General features: G+C 32.9%; 2 pseudogenes; both read right to left on the reverse strand.

Moving 5' to 3' along the window:
• Positions 1-3848: 3848 nt before the first annotated feature.
• LOC143533763 (receptor-like cytosolic serine/threonine-protein kinase RBK2) lies at positions 3849-7217 on the reverse strand (annotated as a pseudogene).
• A 12683-nt stretch (positions 7218-19900) lies between these two features.
• LOC143533770 (cyclin-dependent kinase F-4 pseudogene) lies at positions 19901-20944 on the reverse strand (annotated as a pseudogene).
• Between the last annotated feature and the right edge of the window lie 6313 nt (positions 20945-27257).

Here is a 27257-nt window from a genome sequence, read left to right on the forward strand (position 1 = left end):
TCAACTCTTGTATAAAATAGTCAACTTGTTAACTGACGAGATTTATACATCCAACCTAAAAATTTGTTAGGGTATTTAAGAATATAAAATAACGTATATTCATATCATTTTTAACTGTCGTTTAGCCGGTGTGTTGCAACTTGCAAATTGTGTTAATAAGTATGAAATCAAATATAAATAAATCAGCACCATAAGTTGAAAGATTCTGAATTCTTCCAATTATGTTATAGCACAATATAGAATGTGAAAGATTCCAGATTCCAGAATCTCATTGACCAGTTACTACATGAAGTTGGCATCAAATTATCAATGCACTTTTATAGTATCGTGTGTGTACAATGTCTATACAATTATACATACTTTTTATTTATCTATATCTATACTATATATAAAGCATGAGTGAGGGACCTCTTAAATTTAAGAGGTACCAAACTTGTTATTTTTAGTACAAAGTATAATGCATAAAATTAAGACATTTTAGGGGCAATTTTGTATTTTGACAATTTTGTCTTTTAGCAAAATTTTATGGTTTATTTTTAATTTATTCAAAAATAAATACAAGTTTGGTCCTTTAACTTTAATCACATTTTGTTAATTTATATAATAGTTACATATATACCCCTTATTTTAAACCAACTACCCCGACGACGTTTAAACGTTTATAACTTTTTCACATGCTAAAATTTTTTTAAAACATTATACCATAAAAACGACTATTTTATTCTCTTTAATTTGAGTATGGTATTGCTATACTTTTTTCATTCAAAAACTTAACTTGTTACGTGATTACTATTAAAGATCGGCAAACGAATCGGGCGGGTTCGGTCGTTCGGGTCATGGGTCTAAAAGGTTAAGGTTGGAATGAGTCGATACAAAAAAAGTTAATTTGGTTTGGGTCAGGACGGGTTTGGGTTGAAAGGAGTCGAGTCATAACGAATTTCAGTTAGAAAATTATCAAGCGGAACGGGTTGCGGGTCAAGACGAGTTCAATGTAGCGTTAAGTGCGCACCAACACCTGACTGAGCGTGCACAATCGTTGTGTGACGTGCTTACTAACACCGGTTAAGATTCCAATGCCGCAATACGAGTATAATATCGTCGGGTTACGCGCGTATTATTATGAAGTCACGCACATACAGAGACAGTAACACCGGTTACGCATCCGATGTCATGCTTGCGTGCATACCTCGCCGCATCGCGCGGGCACGTAGCTAGTTTATTTATAATTGTGAGTGAATGGGCCCACATCTCCGTTTGTGAGCGCTCATGCCAAGGGGCAAAGCCTAGTCCTTGTCACAAGCGGCTGGTGTTTGTGGCATTGGACTAGGAATGGTCTTAGTTATTTTAAAAGATCGCGTCTTAGTTTGTTTGTTGTCGTAAAGAAAGTTGATTTAGACCGTTTACATTGTACATAGTAATTTATATATGGAGTTGCTTGTTCAAAAAGAATATGAACTCGAATTTTGGTGTAAATGTTAAATAGTTTTATTTTGTGTTGCTAGCATTGGAAGAATTATTCAAAACCGGATCAAAAGACCAAGTATTCCACAAATTGGGCAGCTGGAGGACCTGGTATGCAAGCTATGTTTCTAGTTTCTGGCCAAAGATCTTGTGGTACAGGAGTTTTTCTTCCTCGTACAGCAGGAAACCGAAGCCGAAAAACCTAGAAAACCAGGTAAATTCTTGTCTCGATATCATCACGATATGTCATAATTGTTTCTTTAGAACCATATTTAAACTAAGAGAGCTTTTAAATCGCTAGAAATTATATACTAATAACTTTTAAGTCACAAAGTCGTCTCGTTTACTAATAAGGAGCTCAGTTTCGATTATGTTTTATTTAAAAGACTGTTGTAATGAACACATCCTATACTTATTATATATTAAGTATAAACTTTAATCATATTTATATTTTTTAATCATTATATCCGAATTAATTGCTTAAATAATATAAAACAGGCTGTAAAAAAATAATATACAACAGAAATTTTTTTTTTTTGGTGTCCCAACCAGAGTCAGTATTGTATGTCTTAAATAACCAATTTTAAACTGAACATATCTTTGATGGTTATTTTCAGCAATTGCTCCCATTCTCCTTCCATCTCGTGTTGTAAAAGCTTTGAACCTCAACGTACACGAATTAGGCTTGCAAATCAAGCCTCAAGGTACACATATATTTGGTTTTATTTGAATCTTATATATCTAATATTAACCTTTTGTAAATAATCTCCATTCATTACCGTACCATTAACGTCGCATGTTTTTTCTGGTTATTTCAGAGCATAACAATAATGTGATGGGATTAGAATGCGATCAGATTAGACCTAAGAAGAACAGGGATGTGTCGAGCCCAACATGTGTCATCTCTCAAAACCGAAGTTCTTCACCTGAAATATTTCTCCCGAAAGAGTGGACTTACTAAAGAAAACAAGAATTTATTTAATTAATATTCTCGATTAAGTGATCATCATTCATTAATCATGTATCTGAATCAAATAAAGATCAGTCCATTGTTAGTTGAATATTTTCTCATAAATTTGGTATCGAATAAATGCTATCATCTTATTCTTGTTAAAATTCAATTGCGTGTTTATTCGAATGTTGGGATCCATATAATGCTTTCAATTCAAGGGGCAAACCTAACAAGTTAGTAGCTTTTAAAACAATTTCTGAAATAAAGAATATGATAAAGTGGCAATTAACTATTAAGCAGTAGTAACTTAGTTAAGTGGTAATAATGCTTGGCACTAAGTACCAACACAGAGTAGTGGTAACTTTCTGATGAAGTTTCTATTGAGGTTCCTACTGGTAAATGAATTCTTTTGTTCTGTTTAACATATAAATTTTTATATTGAGGTTTCTACTGGTCGAATTGGGCTTGCGGGATTAATGTTTGGGCCTTTGGCCAACAAACAACTTGTAGATTGAGATAATCTCTGTGATTATAGGAGATGTTAGTTGGTCACGAATAATCGTTTGGGACGGTTATCACAAAACCGTCACCTCCCATCCAACGCAACACTTCATTATCTATTTAAGGCTTGTGACATTACGATTGTACATACTGATTATTGTGGAATAAGAAGTTTGTTTATCAAGTTACTATCACATTCATAGTTTTATCTTGTTCTTTATTTTACTTCTTGTGATTGATCATTATGGTGTCCAAGGAAGAATCAGTTGTACCGGATACAATTAGATCAGATGGCCTACAGACTTTACTGTAATAACATAATTACAGGAGCAAAACTAGCTACTAATTAAGGGAAGTGAATAACAACAGTTGACCGGATAATAAATGTACAAGAATATGTTACAAAATATGTTTTACTAATACGCAAAACGCGTTTAAAAACGTGTGAACACTGAAGACAGACCAATGGTGAAGATATCTTTGCAATACACTCACAGCGTTTGGATTTTTTTTTTTTTTTTTATATAACTTAAACTTGAGAAAACCTTGTAAATAAAAAGTACTCATTCTATCTTTGCAAGTAAGCTTGCGAGTTCATTCTTAATAACAATTTTTAGAGTATACTTTAAGTTAACTTTACAGTATCTTTTTACCCCTGGAATAGTAGAAACTCTTGGAATAGTTAGCCTGATAAATATATGCTATTCAACATTCAAGGAAGGTATTTCTAACTCACTGATTGTCTTTATCCCTATACTCCCAATTTTCTCAAAAATGATCTTGTTTTAGGTTCTTCATAAGATATTAAAAGTCACATGACAATACAAATACTCTTCATCATATAAATGTTGTTGGATCCACCAACAACCTTTGTTTTCATTCTTAAAACAACAATACATATATATATTTTTACAATTGAACTAAAAGTAATTATACATGTGAACATAATACAACATTTCTACTTCAAAATTTCACAAACATGACTCATAAATTGTCTAGATAGTTACAACTTTAATATAACAAAACCTAATCAACCATCATGATTTGGGTTTTGTGAAGTGACCGTACCGTAATTTTCCATGCTAAAAAGCTCTTCATAACGTTTCTTCAATGACGACCGACGTCTACAATTTTGCATCGCGAATTCCCATCCACCATATTCACCTTTTAGGATCTGTAAAACCTGTATATACATTATACCGCGGTTAAACATGGTTAAATGCTGCTTGATACAAGTCAAGCTCATCTGAAAGATTATATTATACATGCCTGGTTCATATCAGGGCGTCGAATGGATGATTGCTGTATGCATAAAGAAGCAGCCAAAACCGTTAAATGCAATTGTCGGGTGTTACAATGATCAACGATCGCAGGATCACGAGCTCTCTAACATTATTCTTTCTCAGCAACGGTTTTGCCTGTTTAAGTAAACCAAATGTTCCTTTAAAATTAATATTTCAAACCGTGTCAAAAAGTTAGATGAACAGAAAACAGGTCAAGTTGAACTACTTTTTTGATCATGCCAAACGGGTCAAATGTTTCTAGTCAACCCAACTTTGACTTGTTTCAAACAAATATAAAAGTTTACATATTTTGACCCGTTATTCAACCCACCCAACCCAGCCCATAATGCCACCCCCTTTGCGGGTTAAATAGAGGACGAAGTGACGAACAATACCCATAAAACAAGACTTTGTTGGGAATAATCGAGAGCTCTACGACCGCTAATAAGCTCCAACAAAAAGTACACCAAAGGCAAAAACATCAGTCTTTTCATCAACGATTCCGTGCATCAAATACTCTGGAGCTAGATATCTACACAAAATAGTAAAATTATGAAATTTAATAATCACAATACTAGTATGATACAGCTATACAAACTTTACAAACAGTAATGAAATGTACAAACCCGAATGTGCCTTCGAATCTTGAAACCGTATGATGTGTCCAATGCTCGCGGCAGCCATTTCGCTAGCCCGAAATCACAAATCTGAAATGATAATGGTTGCTATTTGACTGTTTGTGTACAAAACTTAAAAAATCACACACTGATAGTCACATATTTTTCTACTTTTAGACTAAAGTTTGTGACTTAATGAATGTAATGATGAGGACCAAATAGAATAATTGAACAGTTTGTGTTTTAAATAATAATAACAAAGGATTATGCTGTTTTTTACCATTTTTCTCAATTTATTATATATTTATATTTTGATTATTTAAGTTGTACAAATTAGTTAACCAAAATACAAATCCAAAATTCCAAACCGGTATGTTAACTAACTAACTATTAACGAAATAATGGGCTAGAAAAGGGCCGACTGCAATGGGCCAGACGTTGACTTTTGGATCCAATTTCCCTCACACAAAGTCTCAATTTTGACCTAAAGATGATTTTCCAAAAACTGTCATTTACTGATTATGTTCTCTAAATAGTATGTTTTTATTTTGTGTTTCTGTTCTGTCACAAACACACCAACAAATGAAAATAAGGCTTTACTTACTTGAGGCTCAAAATCCTTTGTAAGCAATATATTTGCAGCCTTAATATCTCTATGAATGATTCTCCTTTGACATCCCTCATGTAAATAAAGCAAACCTTCACCTGTCCCTAAAGCAACTTTATACCTAATGTCCCAATCTAATTTCTCCTTCAAAGCTGTCACAAAATTGTATAATTCAAATTTAAGCTTTAACCCTTTACTCCCTTACACTTTAATATCAAGAAACAATAATTAACGGGCCGGTCTGGGCCCACAATTATAATAATTTAGAAGTTATAATTATTACTAACCATGAAGCCATGAAGCTAAACTACCATTGGGAGACAACTCAAGAACAAGATGTAACCCTCCATCAACACCATAACCGATTAATTTGGCTGTGTTCGGATGGTTCACATGAGCCATGATGCCTAGCTCGGATAGAAAGCTCGCGGTTCGTTCATCGATCGGGCCTCGTGTGAGTTGTTTCACAGCAACAAGTTGGCCATTTTTAAAAACTCCTTTGTACACCTCAGCATAACCTCCTTTTCCAATCATGTTTTCTATAAAATTTGTAATGTGATTAATTATGTGATGTATAATAGTTAGAATCAAATAATCCTGTAATTTTAATAAAACATGGTATTTGGTAAATTCTTGTTATGTCAAGAACTAATAAGTAAAATTAGGTGTGGCGATTCCGGATACAACCCAAAACACAGACACAACAGGTCTTGTTCGGGTTGGTCTGTTTAACTGATTTATTAAGCGGGAAATCTTCGGGTCGACATGTTAAACCCATTAAAGTTAACAGGCCATGTTCGGGTTGACAAGTTAAACCCGTTTAATAAAAAAAGGCCATGTTTAGGACTCGTTTAATTAAACGGTTTGTATACAGGTTGACCTGTTTTAACCAATTTAATTAACACAGGTGGCATTCAGGTTGATTTTTTAACCCACTTATCAGTAAATAAACGGGTCGTTCGGGTTGACCTAATTAACCCGGTTTAATTAAATGGATCGTTATCAGACGGTGTCCGGGCAGGCTCATGAATTTAACCCGTTTAATTAAACAGCTTGATCCATAAACCCGTTTAAACTAGAATAAAAGAAAAAAAAATATAGTTGAGAAGATCAACCCGTCAACTCATTTATTACAACCCACCAACCCGTTTAGAACTCGATTAAAATTAATTTACAAGCCACCTACCCAAAACCCGCTAACCGAACACAATTTCAACCCCTAAATATTAAAACACATCCAGATAAAAAATAATCAAGATTGTCAAAAATCTTACCATTTGAGAAATTATTAGTGGCAGATTGCAACTGTGAGAATGTAAAGTTCTTCCAATGAGGCTTAAAATAACTCATATCCACCATTGGAGAAGGTGGAATCACAGGAAACTGTTCTCTAAAACTGCTACTTAATCTTCTTGATAATTGCAAACCACTAGTAATAGGATGCAAACACTTCTTAGATTTGCTTTTAATCAAATGAACAAAATCCATCCATTTTGAAAACTTTGAATCCTTTTGATGATCTTGATCACTTCCAGATGTGCTTTCTTTTGAGGAAACTGTATCAGATTCCAAACCCCTTAAATAATCCTCAAGAACACATGTGGGAGAATAACTGTCAACCTTCATCTTCTCCATATCAACAAATCTGCAATATTATAAATGGTAAAAACATATGAAAGTGCACAAACCCATATCCTTAATTGAACAAAGACACATAATTTTTCATTCTTTTTATAGAAGTGATGGGTGTCAGTTTGTTGGATCAAGACATGACAAGACAACCTATGAACCTTAGACAAAAGTTTTGGGAGGAAAAAAGATGTTTTGGTGTGTCTTTAATTTGATTTCTATGCTTTTTAAATATAGTATTTTAATTCATAAAAGTTTGTGAACATTGTTACGTAGAATATATATGTTACAAGTCCAATTTAAAGTGTAGAACTGAATAAACATTTGTACATGTTATTTTAACTGTCATAGTGTCATACATAAAACGGTTATATTTATCCGCATAATCATATCTCTTTATCTCTCCTAGCTACTATAACCAGGCATAACTGACCAGAAGTGTTTGATACGGTTTTATAGTATAGTCACGAGAAAACAACTATGGCATGAATCACCTAACTATTCATTAGCCAATTTTAAAGTAATAAACATCTTGGAAATCCATAATCAAAACATATAGATAAAAACACCAGAAATTTAAAAATAATTGGCAAGAGTTTGTAAAAATAAGGAACATAAATACATGCTATACCAAGGAATAAAACTAGATTAGGGTTTTTTTGGAATCACATGAAAAGTAAAAGGGTTAATAAATTTCCAAAAAAGGTATTAAATTGGTGCAGTAATCGAGGGAAGGCATTAAAATGACATCAGGGAGACAACACATGCACATGTACATCAGCACATGCTAGTAACTTGTTATTATGGATAAATGTAAAAAAGCATGATGCATATATATGTGTGCACATATAGATACATGAACATAAAGAGTGTAAAGTTGAATTTGAGGTTAAAGAATTAGTAAACATGAAGAGGGTTTGACCGACATACCATAAAGAAAAAGCTGAAGATTCTTTGTGTTTGTGTTTGTGTGTTGTGAAGATGTCCCAAAACAGAGGAGGGGGGAAACCCCAAATGAGAGAGAAAGAAAGAAAAGAGTGTTTAGAAAGAGAAAATGGTGAAAATGGAGTAAGGTGGAGAACAAGGCTTGTTGCAAATTAAGGTAGGTTTTATTGTATTTTCTAAAGTGAAAACTACTCGATTAGTGTACAGTGTTTTGATCATGTCACGTATAGCAAATTGATGTTCACAATTCGTGAATTCGTGATTACAATAATGTAAATTAAAGCGTGGAAAGATTCAGACCAATGTGTTGTTTGACACGGATCCTCTAAAGCGAGTTTCATGTCTACTTTTAAATGAACGTGTATGTTTCACACAGTAGTGGTTGTATTTATTAAAATGACTTGCATGCCCAAGATAACACAAAAAATTTTGGTGTTTCATATTATGGAAAAGAAGAAGTAATAACATAGGCCAATCTCCTAAAAGAGAAAATATGTTCTGCTCTGACTCGTGTCTAGTATTCTACTATTCTAACCAATTTTGGTAAAATAAACACCATGGTCAAGGTTACATGTGAAAGTGTTTAATATGGTGTTTCACGCACTTTTGGGCTATAACTTATTTCCTATAGTTAAGGAATTAACACATGAGAAATTTTATATACAACTTCAAGGTTTGTCCACTCGGCTATGTGAAAACTTTTATTCATTACCTTTTCAGGTTTCGTATTAACATAACTACTTTGGAAATTGATATCACATACAACTTAACTTAATTTTGACACACTTCGATTTATTGTAAAATAATCATGGAGAACACCAAATCCATTATTTATCAATTCTATAACTTATATTAAAGTGAAATCACTATGTACGGAGTTGATAAAATCTAAATTTCAGACACAATTATGTTTTCAGATCCGGCCCGGACGTCGACCCGGACGCCTTACCGGGTCAAAGGTTGGACCGACCCGGGAGGACAGACCGGTGTTTGACTCGGATGACGTAATAAATAATTTAAATATATATTTACATATATATACTTATATATATATAATTCATATACATATAAAAATTAATAATAACCAAAAATTATAATAATAACAAACTTTAATGTTTATCTATGATTTATATATTGTTTTTTAAACATATATGATATATGTTTGATCAATTAAGATATCAATGAAGCTTGGTTGGTTGGGTCATGGGTAATTATAAAAGTTTTCATCTTCAAAATGTCCTAGGTTCGAATCCCGGCATACACATTACATTTTGAATTTAATAAAAAAATTGGTTTTACTGGTTCACCCGTCGGGTCAACCGGCAAAACCGACCGGGTTTTTCAAAGCGGCCCAAATATACTAACCCGACCCAGTATAGGGACCGGGTCCCGGTCGAACCGGTCCGACCGACCCGACCGGGTTTCAAAACACTGCAATTACACAAGCCTTGTGAAATTTTGAAAGTTGAATTAAAATCTTGTATTGATGTCTGAGTTTGACACATGCCATGCGTCCATGCCACTAGAGTAAGTTTTTCAAAATCGTTTTCTATTTATGGATATAAAAGTTTGTGTAACAGAAACACCTTAAACAAATTTCATATTTATAAAATTCAATTCAATTTTTGACACACTTTGATTTGTTGCAAAACTCTCTTTCTCCTAAATAAAGGAGAATATCAAACTCATTATTTGTCAATTAATTAACTTATATATAAATAAAGTCGAATGTGTACAAATTTGATGAAAAATCATATTTTCATGTATTCTTCCGATGCAAAGCTTGGGAAAATTTAAAACTAGATTAAAATCTTATATGAATGTTTGTCCCATGCCACTAGAGTAATTTTTCATTTTTGGAGTCATTTTTTAACAATTTGTTCACCACCTTAGGTAAATATTACATAGTTCAATTTTGTTTGAACCAACATGTCGACTAGAGTAGAACTCCACAGTTAGCATGCTCAGCACCATGATGGGTGATCTCCTATAAAATTTCTATCCGGGCAATTAACTTATAAGAGCAAATCCTTGAGATCCTTGGTGACAAGCGTACACAAATGTTGGTAAGGAGAAGCCGAATGTTACAAATGATATAAGAGCCAATTTTGTTATGTTTAGTTTGGTGGGGTAAAGCTCATCGAACACGATGAGTCGGGGGTGTTTGTAACACCTTAAGAAAATTCAAGTTATATCCTGTCACAGGAGAATTGTTGAGCTATAAAGAACTCCATGCCTAAGATATCACCAACATATTTTTAGCATAATAGTAGTGGATTAGGAAAGAACTCCACAGTAAAGTGTGTTTAAGTGTAAGTGGTATAAAAAATCCATGATAAATGATTTCCCTATAAGTCTCCGCAATAACTATGCTAACAATTCTTACAAGCAAAAAATATGGTGTCACAATTTGTTTTTAACTAACTTGAATAATTCTATTAATTTGACGATCAGAAACAAAATTCTAACTATTTATTTCTAGATAAATAGTTATAGTTAATTACCCTCCTAGATTTCTTTGTAAAAATCAATTAAAGAAGCGAGAAAGTGTTGTGATTTCTGAATTAGGAAGCAATTACAAGTTTCAAAAAGGACTTCTTTAATAATTAATCAAGAAAATGATGGTTGAGTTGTGATTTGTGGAGTGACTATTACTCTAGTTATTTATTTAATTAATATTATATTAGATACACGCACAAAATATATACACACGTACCATACACGTGTGTGTCTTACAAAGGGAAATCAAATGATGTAACTCTCTCTCCAAGTGAATTAAATAAAAGAGGTTTTAAGTAGTTAATTTGATTATTGTAGGATTATTCTTTTTTTAATAACACCATATATGATATTTGGAAGATAAAAGAAGTCAAGCATCATAAATCGGATGTGTGAGGAGGGAGTTCAAACCTCACTATCACCAATTTATATGAGAGATATGAGGGATGACTCTGGCTTGCCAGGGTTCGAGTCCTGATCTCAATCGGTTTTACCGGCTCCTCGTTGTCGTGCCATTTGACGAGCGTGGGGGTCAGGTTTTATCTGGTGAATCCCTTAATAGGTGGACCGCTAGGGGCTCCGTCCGTCCGGACTAGTGGCCGGCTCGGGCTACCTTTAGCCAATGGGGGCCGCGTACGGAGTACCCGGCGTTACTTAATTGGTCGTTTTAAAAAAAGAAGTCAAGCATCAAAATCAAACACCTGTTAGCTATCACACATATTTTCTTACTCTTCATCATTCACCACGTCAGAGCGCGTTATTTCAGTTTTTCCTTCAACATTCAACCTCACCACTCAACTCATGTTATACTTCACTCCCTACCATTTCATATGTTTAAATTATTTAAATACATAAAAGAAATGAATATATAAAAGGAAAAATAATATGATTGAGTGAGATTGTGACTTGTGAGTAATGGGGTCATAAAATGGGAAACATGGGTGAGTTACGCAGTGGCCCTCATGCGCACCCCGTCACGCATGAGGAGAGGATGGGATGCTCGGTGTTTATGCATGGAGCATCATTTGAGCCATGTAGGCACCCCGTGTGAACCTCCGTAGTGTATACATGACATACTAATAGAAATATATAGAGAATTATAAAGTATTTTGAAAACAGTTTAAATATTGCATATACATTAGTAGAGTTTACATTATATTGATTCAAACAAGTTCAACTAGTAATTAATAAATAAATAATGTAAACATTAATCACTCACTGTCATAAGCCACCAGTCTCAAACTGACTAATTGATCGGTCAAAGTTGGATGCTTATGCTATATTGACTTTCAGTTAAGTTATGCAAAAATCTGGCCAAACTTCCATCCAAAATAACTACCATCCAAGTCCCAAGAGTATTCCACCCACAAAAACTAATATAAAGCTATTAAATATAAGTTTTTCAATTTTTTTTTCCATTTTTATATTAATTTATGTGTGATTAAATAATTTGATTTAACGAAGAATAAAAGAAAGATAAGAATCATGATGTTATGAGCGAATTCATGTGTGCATAAAATATATTCATGTGTTAGGATGATGAATAAAAACTCGAATTTAATCAAACAGTCATTTGCATAGTTAAATGTCAAATTACCTTCAACCCCCCCCCCCCCCCTTCCCTTCCCTTGTCCCCCGCCCACACACTTTAAAACGCATGTGTGATGATTCATCAAATTGCCATTTGAGTTTGAGGTGTGGAATTTGACTTAGGGGGTAACGGCAGAACGGTAAAACCATATTATATTATTTGAAGAATGTTATACTTAAATAAATTATATGAGTGTTTAGGATCACAAGCCTGATCAAGCTCGTGTATGTAGCTTGAGATCGAGCTCGTTTAATGTCAAATTTATTTAGCAATTCCGGGTATCATACAATTTAAACCCCAGTTTTAAATAGTTATATGTTTTTTGCTGATGATGGTTACAAGGTGTCTAATGTGTTAACAATAATGAAGAATTCAAATCATAGTTAACAACGAAGAACACTAAGCCATAAACGAAGTGGTATTATTCAATCACTATTTCAAGAAATTGATTTAGGGTTATTACAGAATTAAGAAAGGCGAATTAATCAGAAACGAGTGAGTAATAAGAGAGAATTGAATTAGTGGTTCCAAGCCCTAGATTTTGATTATAACAACCTGATCTTCATCGCTGTAGAACTTTCAAGGCAAAGTTTTATCTTCACCCCCTAAACTATCACCAGTTGTACTGAGAAAACCAGAAGCTTAAAACGACAGTTTAAAGCAACTTTCAACTAATGACAAATATATGTACCCTTGAAGTTCTTAATTTTCTTTTAACTAACTTCAAAATCTTTAATTCTGCTCACCCGTAGTCCCACATTGACCAAGATCATACATATCACTATGCAAGTTAGCTTTAAACCGTTTTACATGTGGCATTAGGGAATGTGATTGGATTGACTAGAGGAAGATCTAATAAAGACTATTCTATGTTTAGAGCTCTAGAGGAAGATTACTTCATGCTTGAATTAATTCATTGAAAATATTGATATGTATGATCTTTTAAATTGTAAATATATTGACCCAAAATGATAAAAAGATCATAATTATACGTAATAAATGATTATTGTTGTTTTGCAACATATCACATGCGATACAATCTAGGAAAATTACCTGCAATGATATTGTTCTTCGTATGGGCTATGGCATCAACTAATATCAAAGGTAAATCATTTACCTAACGTTTGCATGTTAGCCCGATAACTTTTATATTTTCTAGTCATGTTTTTGTTATTAAAAAAATAATATTTATCTTGTTTCTTGTTTATCTAGATCTAAATTGATCATTTTTATCACTAGATTGTCTGACTTGTAGTTTCCTATAATAGTAAGCTCATACACGTGGTAAATCTTATTGGGCAAATTACTTTTTTTAGAGACACTTTAATTCACATAGTTAAAGGTGATGATAAATTCTCTTTTCTGTTTACTATGAGCTAATCGAATGAACGGAAGAGATGAAACAGACAAGGAAACTGAATGGATAAAGAGCATTTATCATTATCGTTCTATTGACTTGTTTAATTAACCAACCTATGTGAATAGATGAAGAATTCCCATAATACTAAAGAAAATGGACATGGCGATGGTAGTGGTGGTGGTGGTGGCGGTGGCGATGATGGTGGTCAAGTGGTGAGGATGGTGGCGGCGATAGTGGCAATGTTGGTAGTGGTAGTGTCAGTGTTGGTTGTGGTGGCGGTGACTACGGTTGAGGCGGCTAGGTTGTGGTGGTAGTGGTGTTGGGAATGTAGGGTATGTGAAAGAGAGAATAAAATGAAAAATAAGTAGGGTTTCGATGTGTTTGAAATTTCTTGTGTGATAGGTGATTCGATTTCGATTGACCAATTAATTAGCATAGTCTTTTCTTTCATTGCCTCACAATGGTTCATTCACTTTCGCATGCTAATCCTGTATAACAAACACTACCCTACAATTGACAAAACTTTTGTTTGAACCAACTAACACTGCCCTACAATTGACAAAACTCTTATTTGGACCAACTAGACAGAGAAACATGACAAATAAAAGATTCAAAATAAAAACTGGCATAACTTGGCCAGGAATGGAGTTGTGAGGCCCACAACTAACGAACAAATAGGTCTTGACGAGCCGGATCATAAGTGTCTATAAATAAGACATTTCTTGTAATGATTAATTCGTTCGATTTATATCAAAAGTTTATTGAGAATTTTCTCTGTATTATTTATGCTTTGGCTTTACCTTAGAAGGAACCTACTCCCTAAATACACATATTGTGTACAGAATTGTATGTAAAGAATTCATATATTGAACACTGATAAAATTTATTTACCAACTATCTCCTTAACTGAAAATGTGTTTGTAGCATAAATACAAATAATAGATCTTAAGGGCGCGTTCGTTTCATGAAATGTAATGGATTGGAATTGGAATTTGCATAGGATTTGAAATTTGAAGGAATTGGATTTGAACTCTGAACATTTCAATAGGAATTTGAATTGAGGGGAATTGAAATCCAAATATATTCTTAATATGTTCGTTTAACAAACATGTACAACAATCCTATCAACTAGCTATTTAGCTAAGTTCCACTAAAGCGCCTGACTAAATGCACAACAAAAAAATTTATAACCTATTGGAAGGTCAATCCACCTGATATTTTTGGATTTGATTGAGAAACGAGCATTTATCTGTCACAGGGTGAAGTTACAAGTGAGCTGATGAAGCAGTAAAAGAGAGATTTGTTGTTTCATGTGATTTAGTTTTGATTTTTTTTCTCACCATTTAGTTTTGGTTGTACCGGATGATAATGAGAGACTAGGCGATTAAGGTGGCGTTCGCTAGTTTGATCCGTGAACTGAACAGATTTTATCTCACCACGCTGTCGTGTTTTCGGGCGAGTGTTCACGGGTGTTGGCCTTAGGTGAGGGTTTTCCTAGGATTGAATGTGAGTATATCCCGATGTCATGAATTTAGCCAGTAACTCATTTAGAGGATTCGTTGGCTGTTAAAAAAATATTTGAAATAGTTATAGTTATTATTAACATATATTTTTACAACAAAAGGTTGTAGTGTACATAGACTGAACTATTGACCTCATGTTCTACACTCAAATCATCGTACCACCTCACAAAAATGAGAATTAGTTTACCACATACTTAAATAGTTTGATCTTCCATTTATACATAATCATTTTTTACCAATCTAAAGATTATATATATATATATATATATATATATATATATATATCTATGAATAAAATACTATTCTACCTTATAAGTTATAAATACTTACCTTACATTTGAAAGAAAGCTTTGGATGGTTGTGAGTGGTCCTTCATCTTGAAGTCTAAGAATATATGGATCTAAAGCGTCATCATTATACTTATTACACACATACCTTTCTTTCACATTCACTCTCTTTCTCCATCTACCTTTGATTGATAACCTTATTTCTTTAAAACTTCATCAAACAAAAGTTTGAAGATTTGTTTTTGTTATGTTGTTAAGTTATTTTTACTGTATCATGTCAATCTTTCATTAAGAACATGCCTTGTAAGTTGTAACTAAACAATTTATTATAAAAGGATGTTTTGACTAGTTTTTGACCTCCTTGTTATTATTTAATATTAAAAACAACCAAACGATTTACAATGAAATGGCATGTAAGCGGAAAACAAGCTGCGCCGCAACCCCGTTTTTTATAGCAAACTCAATCCTACTAAAAACAAAGTTTCGGTTCTTATGAGCCGATAAGTTACTATTCATGACTTTCTGAACTCTATTCAAAAGGTCCATAGCATCCGAAGCTAAGAATTACGTGACAAACGATACAACATATAAGAATTACGTGTTGTGTTTTCTATCTCGGAAAAGTGATTTAATCTATTAAAAGAAACAATTTAACCTAATTAAGTGGTTGGTATAATAATAATAATAATAATAATAATAATAATAATAATAATAATAATAATAATGGGTGGGATGGCCCATTAATGGATAGTCACCGGGTACGTGAGTGGATGTTGGTTCTCCACAATAACTTACTACATACAAACTTTTTTTTTCTTTTGAAACGGGGGGGGGGATACTATTTTTTTTTTTTAACTATTAATAATGATTTTATACCAACTACTCATTTAATTAGTTAATTGACAAGACTAATTTTAGAAATCGATTGTAATAAATAACTTACAAAGCAAAAATACATGCTCATAAATCATATACTAGCCAGTTGTTCGCGCGATGCAGCGGTGTATGCACAAATATAACCGGTGTTAGTACGTTTGTAACCTCGCAACGGTACGTGCGTAACCCGACGGTGGTAGGCGTTTAACGTGGCATCGGGCGTGTAACCGGTGCCAGTAAGCGCGCCACATAATGGCTATACGCGAGCAACCCGATATGTATAAACAATGTCATCCACGTCACTGATGCTTGGACGCGCATAACAGGTGGCGACAAGCAAGAAGCAAATATGAAATGTACAATAATTTCAAATAAACTACTTTTAACAAAATCCTTTTTGACGGACATGTTCCGACCCGAAAATGTGTTAACCCGAACCTCGTTTTGACAAGAACCCTTTCGATCTAAACTCATCCCGACATGAACTAAATTTACCCTTTTTGTATAAACTTGTTCCAACCCAAACCCGTTCTAATACCATTAGTCGAACATGTCCGACCCATTGCCGATAATAACTGGTAATCATGTAACATGTTAGTTTTTAAAAATTAATAAACTATAGCAATATGATACTCAAATTAAAGATAATAAAATGCTCGTTTTTATGGTGTAATTTTTTAGAAAAAATATTAGCGTGTGAAAAAGTTACAGCCGTTAAAATGTTGTGGGGTAGTTGGTTATTAATTAAGGGGAAAATGTGTAAGTATTTAATATATTGACAAAACTTTATTAAAGTTGAAGGACCATTATTGTATATTATTTTTTAATAGACAAAGACTATTTTACCCCTACATTTTTTAAATTATATGCATTGCTACTTGTATAATATGCAACAAAAGTGATACCTCTTAAAATTTAAGAGGTCCCTCACTCCTATATTATATATAGTATAAATAAATAGTTTAAAACAAAATATAAAACTATTTTTTTCTTTTATCTAAAGTTCAGTTAAAAACGGGTTGTAAAGTCTTTTGTTTATCATTCTTCTAGTCCCATATATGCTTTTTGTGCGTCGGAAGTCCTAATCTTCAAAGAAATCCAATTGTTCCAATATAATTTGCAAGAGGTGCTCGGATTGCAGGGGAGATCAATCCTAACGAATCGATCTCACAGTAAACATGCCAGTCGCTCTTCAGCCCAGATCCAGGAATGTTGAATGGCAAAGGAGGAGCAAGGATCGAGTATTTTTTTTCACAAATATTAAATTCTTGAAATTCAGCATTACTGCTTAGGGTCGATTTCCAATGCCAAAACCAAACAAGCTTATCTTGGTGCACCCATTCTCCTTTTAACACACATTTTAGGCTTCTGGTTCAAACAATATTAATGGAAACAACATAGCTTAATTGGACTTTATCAGCCCAAGTGTAAATCCAAAACGGAATGTTGTTTCCACGGCCCAAAATACCTTTTATAGAGTAACAGTTCAATAAATTAGAAGATTGAGTTATTCACAGTTCACACTATTAAACGTTTAGACGTATAGTTCAAATAATAATATGGAGTTTCTTAGTAATAGTAATAACTAACAAATTTTTGATATTTGGCATTACAAATGATAGTGAAAGAACAATTTTAGAAAACTATGTCGGTTATAATGATGAAAGAATAATTTTAGGAAACTATATCGGTTATTGGTAATTTTAAATCTCAACCATTGATTAACATGATCCAATGGTTATGATTTATTCCTAGTCTTCCTAGAAAACTACTTATTTTTAGGATAACCCTCATATATATATGAGGGTTATTTTTAGGAAACTATTTTATCATACAATAGGTACGCGACATTCTGGAACGCCCATCTTCAATAACAATCCTAATCCTAAAATCACAATTACGCGAGTCGACCTCCGTCAACCTCTTCTCCCGTCGATTCCGTCCACCTTCACCATCGCCGTTCAACGATTCCGTCCATCATCCACCTTCGCGACCACCATCTTCTTCTGACACAGCCATCAATTGTTGCTCACATGTCAGTTGATAAAATTGCCCAATTGAAATTGAAATTGTTGAACTAATTGATCAATTAATCTTTGAAATTGGTACAGTTAATCATCAATTTGAAGTTTCAATTAATCAATTTTGAATTATGCAGAAACCCAGTTGCAGACGCTCCATATTTTGTTAATATGATCGAATCAATGATCAAATTAACGGTCGATTGACGATTGTTTGATGATTATGAGATTATATGAAGTGATTTCAGTGTTCAATTTCATGTTTACAAGTGTTTTTTTTTATAGTTTTAGAAGTTCTGAACAACCAGAACTTCTTAGAACTTCTAAACTTTATCAGAACTTCTAAACTTTTTTGAACACCCAGAACTTCTTAAAACTTCTAAACTTTATCAGAATTTCTAAACTTTTTTTAACAACCTGAACTTCTTAGAACGTATTAGAACGTTTAAAGATGTTCATTGTTTTTTGAACACCCAGAACTTCATTGAACGTTTTAGAACGTTTAAAGATGCTCTTTTTTGGTCAGATGGTTTAAAGGTTTTCAGTTTTGTTTCAGAACGTTTAAACATAATATTTTGAACCCTAATAAGAGCTCGATTGAGTTCTGCAATTCCATAATCGATTGACGATTCTAAAGCCTCTTACACATCAATTCGATTGATTAAATCATCAATTTTTGATCAATTTGAAGATTTCTTGATGTTCAGCGACGTTCAATTTTGATTTGGTTTTTGACTTTAGAGATTTCATACTTTAAGCTGTGATTAGAGTTTAGAAATTGGATTAGATTGAGCGACAAGTTCCGAATTCGGATCAGAGTTGATTTGTAATCGACGAATTTTGATTGCGAACTACTGTTGGGTTATTTACGATATTGCCACCGCGCGTTTTTTAATCAAACGCTCAGGAATGTCGCGTACCTAATGTATGATAAGCCATTATTGTACGTTAACCCACCCCTATATATATATATATATATTACTTTTACATCTTGAATGACAATGGACTAGTATGTCATTTAACAACCACATTGGAGAGCTTGTGAACACTCCCCACAATAGAAATTTCTGATAATAGAGTTGTCTACACGCCACGTTGTCGCTAAAGGCTTAGCTATATAGCGACAACCTAATCCACTTGTAGCAATGGGGATGCGATGGTGAAACCTATAGCAACCATGTCGTCGGTATAGGCTTGCCAACGAAGTATGGCGTGGTGATGTCGCTATAGGTTCGTGATATCAAATTCTTTTGTTGTAGTGTATATGTAGGTTTGAAATGGCCGGTGTTCGGAAAAGGGGTCCAAAAATACGCATGTGCAACGACGAAGGTGTGGGGCCCCCTCTCTAAAATACATTTTATATCGTTTATTGTTTTTTAGTGTGTTTTGATTTTATAGTGTTGTAAAAGAAATGAATTTTTTAATTAAAAAAATTGAAATCCAACGTAGCATATAAGGTGACGGTTTGATATCTATCTGCTTATGTTTATGTTTTAGTAATGTTTCCAAGGTTTGTGTTCAATAAAAGCTTGCTTCGTAACACCACATCAAATTAACACAATAAAGCCAAACAAAAATTATCTTTAGGCTTGAAGACAATTAACAAAAAAAAGTCGTGACATATAACCAAACCAAGTGTACCATCCCAAAAGATATAAACCAAAAACAGTTTAAAATTCACATAAGTACATAACAACTGTTTGATCCGAGTTATAAACCCTAAACTCAAAAACATAGAAAAGTGACATTCAAATTGCAACTAATTCACCCTTCTTCTCCATCATAAACTCAAAGGGATTTTCAGGAAGCAATCGAATCAGATCATCTTCACGTGCATCCGCAACTCTTTCACAACTTTTCGAACTTGATATCTTCTCCATCAACTTTTCGAACACAGGTGGTGAGGAAGGCTCGGGGTCCTCTAGGTAACAGCCATGAAAGAAAGGATGCCGAAGCGATTCCATAGCAGTGGGCCTCGCGTGTGGAGACCATGAAAGAAGTGAACCGATCAGATCAACCGCTCCGAAGCTCGCCATCGGTAACAATTCAGAAAGCCGCACACCGGGATAATTTGGAAACTCAAACTTCATATTTCTTGCAAGTTCAAGTCCCTCGAACCATGAACTTTTCGTCGGGGCGCCTAACACGTAGCAGATTCTGTGGAACACTCGTGGATCGGAAGAACCTTGAAACAATGGTCGAAAGGCGAGTAGCTCAAACATTATCGCGCCCATCGCCCACATATCAACAGCCGAATCGTAAGTCTCCGAATGTAGGAAGACCTCAGGGGCACGATACCAACTTGTTGTAACGATATCCGTGTACGGCCCGTCGTCTATCTCGCAGGCGGCACCAAAATCACTAATCTTAACTAGACCACCGGAAACTAGAACATTCGCGGGCTTGAGGTCACGGTGAAGGTAGCCGTTTGGGTGCAAGCATGCGAGACCTCTAAAGATTTGAAAGCAGACGTGTCTAACCTCGGCTTCTGAGAACGGCGCGTGAAGCCTTGATCGATAAACCATAAGATCGTGGAGGCTGCCTTGCATGCATTCAAATACCAGGAAGATGGTGTTGTGATCATTGATTAAATCCTTGAGTTTGACGATGTTCTCATGGCTGTTGAATACGAGTGCTTTGACTTCTCTTTGCATCATGGTCTTGTTCGATGATTCGTACTTTGTTAGCAGTTTCTTGATCGCCACGGTTTCACAAGTCTGCTTGTTGAAGGCCTTCCAAACAACACCGAATGTACCGCTTCCAAGTTGTTCGATTATTTCATATTTGTCCATGGTACTTACTGCCTATACATACAAGATTATTATAATCAAGAAACACGTATAGGAAGGTGGAATTAATAAGCTAGAACTGCAAATAAATGGTTACTTACCGAACACGCAACAAAGGGATTAAGAGATCGAAAACGAAGAACTGAATATTGTTGTTTGTGAAGTAGTGATTGCATATATGGTTGCTTATTTATGCAACTCCTTGAGGATTTCTCTCACTCGGCCCGATAATATTAATTAGTTACTCTTTATAAGTATATTATTCAAATATCCTTATATTTTTAAATTATAAAATTTATGTTACTGATTATTTTTATCTTTTCATGAAATATTAAATGTAATATTTATCAAATATCTTATCATGATTATTTTCAAGTATCATAAATACTACACTACATATTTTATGTAACTTTTAAAGAAATCATATAATTTACTAAATTCTAAACACAATTAAATCGGGCAAACGGTCATAGTATTATACTAAGTGTAGACTAGAATATAAGATAAAGTGAACCAATAACCCATTTAACATATTAAAACCTAAATAATAGTTAAATAAATTGTGAAACCAAAAATACAATTGCAAAAAATAAATTAATATAACACCTGCCCTTTGCGCTTTTGGCATTTTGAGTTCTGCCCTTCGCTCCTTTCACAACTGACGAGTGTCAAATTCAGCACCATTGGATCAGGCGACCAGCCCTCGGAGACAAAAAGCCTCTAATTTGCTCGATTTTCAGCCCCCCATAATGACCCTCCTAAATAATTAATAATCATTTATCTATAATTTCGATTTTCAAATTCAATATGAGTAGAAAAAAGCAAGGTTATCTTTTCAAGTAAGACGAAACCTACAAAATTTTTTCATGGGTTTGGCCGTCTGCCGTCGTATTCCTTTAACAATCCTGTGTTTTTTCTTATTGAAAAGGTGCCATGTATTATGATTTCCCTAGTTGACTTCTTGATTACTTCACTTACTTTCAATATGCATGTTAATCCAATAACTTTGGTTGTCCAATCCTTACCCTAGTCAAATGTAAAGACAAATGTAGTGGTCATGTGTTTCTTATTAAAAGTTCATATGATATAACATAAAAAGAAAATGTAATAACATATTAGCATGTACGTTTGTAAAAGCTTATACAACTAACGTCCCATGAACAGGCAACGAACTTGCATTCCAAGATGTGAAAGTATGACTACTTAGGTAAAACTAATAACCTATTGGTCTAGTGGAATTTAAGTTATGAATTAAATTCCATGCAAGTATAAGGCAAAGGTGTTAAAAAGTTTTCTGTTTGAGAAAAACTTGAAATAAAAAATACTCAAATAAAATAAAGTGAATTAGTTATTTTATTTAATATTATCTAACTAACACCAATGAACTAGTGGATAATTGATAATAAAGAAACATTTGATTCCTGACTCGTCATTTAATTTTGGCGACACCGGGTGAAGATGAGAGATTAGGCGAATATGTGACGTTCACTAATTAAATCCTTGAACTAAACATGTTTTATCTCACTGCACTGTCGTGCCTTAAATTAGGGGTGTTCAGAATTCGATTCAAATTCAAAACATTCAAAATTTGATTCGATTCAAATTCGATTTCTAAGATTCGAATTCGTTTTTAGAAAATTCAAGTTCGATTCGATTCGTATTCGAGTATAGTTATCGAATAAGAATTTATTATTTATTATTCGATTCGAATTCAAATTAATATATAGGGTCAAGTTATTATACAAAGGGTAACAAAAATGAGAAGTGTGAGAAGCCATAAATAATTGACATGTGTCAAGTGGGGACCAAAAGAAAATGGGTATAGAGGTAATTGTACACATTTTCTCTCTCCACATGAAAGACACATGTTAATACCCCCATCATTATAGAACGTCTATAATTTTTCCGTATGATATTTTTTTTAAAAAAAAATCATCATAATAACAAGCATTTTTTTATCTTTAATATGAGTATGATTTTTGTTATATAAAAATTAAAACAAAAATCACGTCATTGTGTCTTTTCGCACACCATTGTGTCTTTTCGCACACAATTGTGTCTTTTTTCGTCATTGTGTATTTTCGCACAACATTGTGTCTTTTCACACACCATTGTGTCTTTTCGCTTATCACTGTGTCTTTTTTCGCCATTGTGTCTTTTTTCGTCATTGTGTCTTTTCGCATTATATCTTTTCGCACACCATTGTGTCTTTTTGCTTATCATTGTGTCTTTTTTCGCCATTGTGTCTTTTTTCGTCATTGTGTCTTTTCGCATTGTATCTTTTCGTACACCATTGTGTCTTTTCGCTTTTCATTGTGTATTTTTTCGTCATTATGTTTTTTCGCACACCATTGTGTCTTTTTTCGTCATTGTGCCTTTTCGCACACCATTGTGTTATTTCGATTATCATTGTGTCTTTTTTCGCCATTGTGTATTTTTTTCGTCATTGTGTCTTTTTGCACACCATTGTGTCTTTTCGCTTATCATTGTGTCTTTTTTCGCCATTGTGTCTTTTTTCGTCATTGTGTCTTTTCGCACATCATTGTGTCTTTTCGCATTGTATCTTTTCGCACACCATTGTGTCTTTTCGCTTTTCATTGTGTATTTTTTCGTCATTATGTTTTTTCGCACACCATTGTGTCTTTTTTCGTCATTGTGTCTTTTCGCACACCATTGTGTCTTTTCGATTATCATTGTTTCTTTTTTCGCCATTGTGTATTTTTTCGTCATTGTGTATTTTCGCACACTATTGTGTCTTTTCGCTTATCATTGTGTCTTTTCGCACACCACTGTGTCTTTTCGTACACCATTGTGTCTTTTCGATTATCATTGTGTCTTTTCGCACACCACTATGTCTTTTCGTACACCATTGTGTCTTTTCTATTATCATTGTATCTTTTTTCGCCATTGTGTCTTTTTTCGTCATTGTTTCTTTTCGCACACCATTGTGTATTTTGGCTTATCATTGTCTCTTTTTTCATCATTCTGTCTTTTCGCACACCATTATGTCTTTTCGCTTATCATTGTGTCTTTTTTCGTCATTGTATCTTTTCGCACACCATTGTGTCTTTTCGCTTATCATTGTGTTTTTCCGTACATCATTGTGTCTTTTCGCTTATCGTTGTGTCTTTTTTCGTCATTGTGTCTTTTCGCACACCATCGTGTTTTTTCGCTTATCATTGTGTCTTTTTTCGCTATTGTGTCTTTTTTCGTCATTGTGTCTTTTCGCTTATCATTTTGTTTTTTTCGTCACTGTGTCTTTTTGCACATCATTGTGTCTTTTCGCACACCATTGTGTCTTTAACTTGAAACGTAAAACACAATGGTGAATACGTATAACACAATGACCTAAAACGTAAGAAACAATGATAAATACGTATAACACAATGACCTAAAATGTAGGACACAATGGTTAATATATATAACACAATGACTTGAAACGTAAAACACAATGGAAACAACATATTACACAATGACACAATGGAAAACAAAAAAACACAATTTAAAAACCCATTAATTTTATATTTTATTTTTATATAACAATATGATACTCATATTAAAGATAAAAAACGCTTATTATTATGGTGAATTTTTTTTGTTTAAAATAATGTCGTATGAAAAAATTATGGACATTTTAAAATGATTGGGGGAATTGACATGTGCCTTGCATATGGAGAGAGAAAGTCAACAAAGGTGAGTTATTACCTTCATACCCTTTCCATCAATTTTTATTTATTAAATTAATCTCAGCCATTCAAATCTAAGATCAATGGACTGGATTCCTTCTCACCCTTCTCATTTTTGTTATCCTTTGTATTTTAACTTTACCCTATATATATATATGTTTAAGTTCAAGAAAAAAAACAAATTATTGCAAGAAATGAGATAAGTGAATATTAGCCACTAGTTTTATTTTAGGTTTTAAATATTTAAAAATAAATAAAAAAGATGTAAATGCAACAGTAAATGCACTCTCTCTCTCCAATTAATACAACTAATATAACCATAATAAATCTCTCTCTAATTAACACATCTAACTAATTAACTATAATAATTAAAAAAAAATAAAAACACTACTTTAGTTTTATTTTTTATATACACATTCTTCATTTTATTCAACATAAATACAATTTATTCATATAATACTATATCTTTATATTAAAAAATTAATTTCCACTCAATTTATTAGCATATATCAACGTGTTTTTTAACACTAAATATCAAAACACAATATATATATATATATATATATATATATATATATATATATATATATTTCAATCGGTATGCTTATAAAAATTATTGTCATAAATAATAATAAAAAATATCATACAAATGTGTCCATTAAATGTAAACAATAAATATACAATATACACAAAGTTATATAACATACACTTGTTTAGAGCAATAAAAACGTATAACATACAAAAAAAATACAACTTACATATGTAATTCGACATCAACAATTATATAAACTATACAAAGATACACATATCCTACATATGTGTAGGTTATATGTTTTTCGTATGTAGGTTATATTTGTTCTTATTCTTAGAACAAGTGTAAGTTATATGTTTTTGTGTAGATTATATATTTTTTATTGACATTTAATGCAAACATGTGTAAGATAGTTTTTTGTATTATTTATCACAATGTAACTACGTATTGATGGGTATTGATATGTTGAGTTTGAAGAAATTGGTTTTGAATAAAAAGAAATTAATGTATAAATAAATTGTATTTGTGTAAGATAAAATTTTCATGTGTAGGTTATATGTTTTTCGTGTGTAGGTTATATGTTTTCGTGTGCGTGTGTATTTTATTGATGATGAATTTTGTGTGTAGGTTATATGTTTTTCATGTGTAGGTTATATGTTATCATATTTTTAGAACAAGTGTAGATTATACGTTTTTGTGTAGGTTATATGATTTTTTGTTGATATCTAATTCAAACACATGTAAAATAGTTTTTTGGTATTATTCGTTATAATGTAAGTATGTGTTAATGGATATTAATATATTGAGTTGGAAGAAATTAGTTTTGGATCGAAAGAAATTTTAATGTATAAATAAATTATACTTGTGTAGGATAAAAATTCAAGACACAAAAAATAAGTTATAAAAATAAACGAGTTTTCTTAATCTTTTCCAATTATAATAATTTAATTAGTTATATTAATTAAGTAGATAAGTATTAATGCTTTCTTTATTTAGCTTTAAGCATTTAAAACTTAAAACAAAACTAGTGGCACATATTCATTTTTCGCATTTGTTGCAATAATATCATTTCTCTCTTAAACTATCTTTATTTATATATATATATATATATATATATATATATAAATTCATGATTTTTAGCCAACTTCTTAGCCCAAAAATTTCAAGCTAAGATAGTAAAACCAAAACAATTGTCTTTAAAATCTCGAAAACCAAATTTTCGATTATGATTAAGCCCAAAATCATACCAAGTTAGCCTTTATTTGAATCCCTTCTTACATCACTTTATGCACAACTCTTAACTTATCTCAAAAGTCTCAAAACACAAAAATGTCATGAAAACACTAGAACAACATAGTGACAGAAGTATGTTAAAAAACATGCAAACTTTCTAGTCTTGAGATCAGGCTAAACCTTGGATGCAAGATTTGACTCAGACTCGTTGACTTTTTTAGCTTCAAACTTATCAATAGCTACTTGAAGCTCATCTGAACCACCAACCGCTCTCATGGTGTAGAAATACACCCCAAATACAAATCCGGTCAAACCACCCGCAACAACCAGGTTCTTGGTCTTCGGTGCCAGACTCCCAAATCCCGCCATTTAACTCGATCAATAATCTTAACCTACATAAAATTCAACAAGAACATTAAAAATCAGTGAATCATTTACACAAATAATACACTATAGAATTAAAGTATACAAGACAACCTTCATACATATAATAGATGTGGGTCCCACTTGTTAACTAGCTAAAGGTGGCAATTTTAATCCATTTATTATGTTTTTCCTTTTACTCTATTTACAATGTTAACTAATAGCTAATTTTTCTTTTCTCAAACGATAAACAGGTCAGTCTAGGTTACCAAATGAACAAGAAATGGGCATGCCCTTCGTTCATTTAACCTAACCGAGCAAACGATTGAACAGAAACAATTAACTGAACATAGTTGGTTTTCTTGTTCATGTTCATTCATTAAGAAAGCGAGTGTGTTTGTTTGTTAATAGTATTAACAAACGAATCAGGAATGAACAAAGTTATATGTTTGACCTAAAAATTTAATAAAGCCAGACTAAATTGTATGAGATGATATCTTAA

Source organism: Bidens hawaiensis, unplaced genomic scaffold, assembly GCF_021521415.1.
Source record: "Bidens hawaiensis isolate Kalapana, Puna unplaced genomic scaffold, B.hawaiensis_p1.1 tig00009894_1, whole genome shotgun sequence".
Taxonomy (NCBI): Eukaryota; Viridiplantae; Streptophyta; class Magnoliopsida; order Asterales; family Asteraceae; genus Bidens; species Bidens hawaiensis.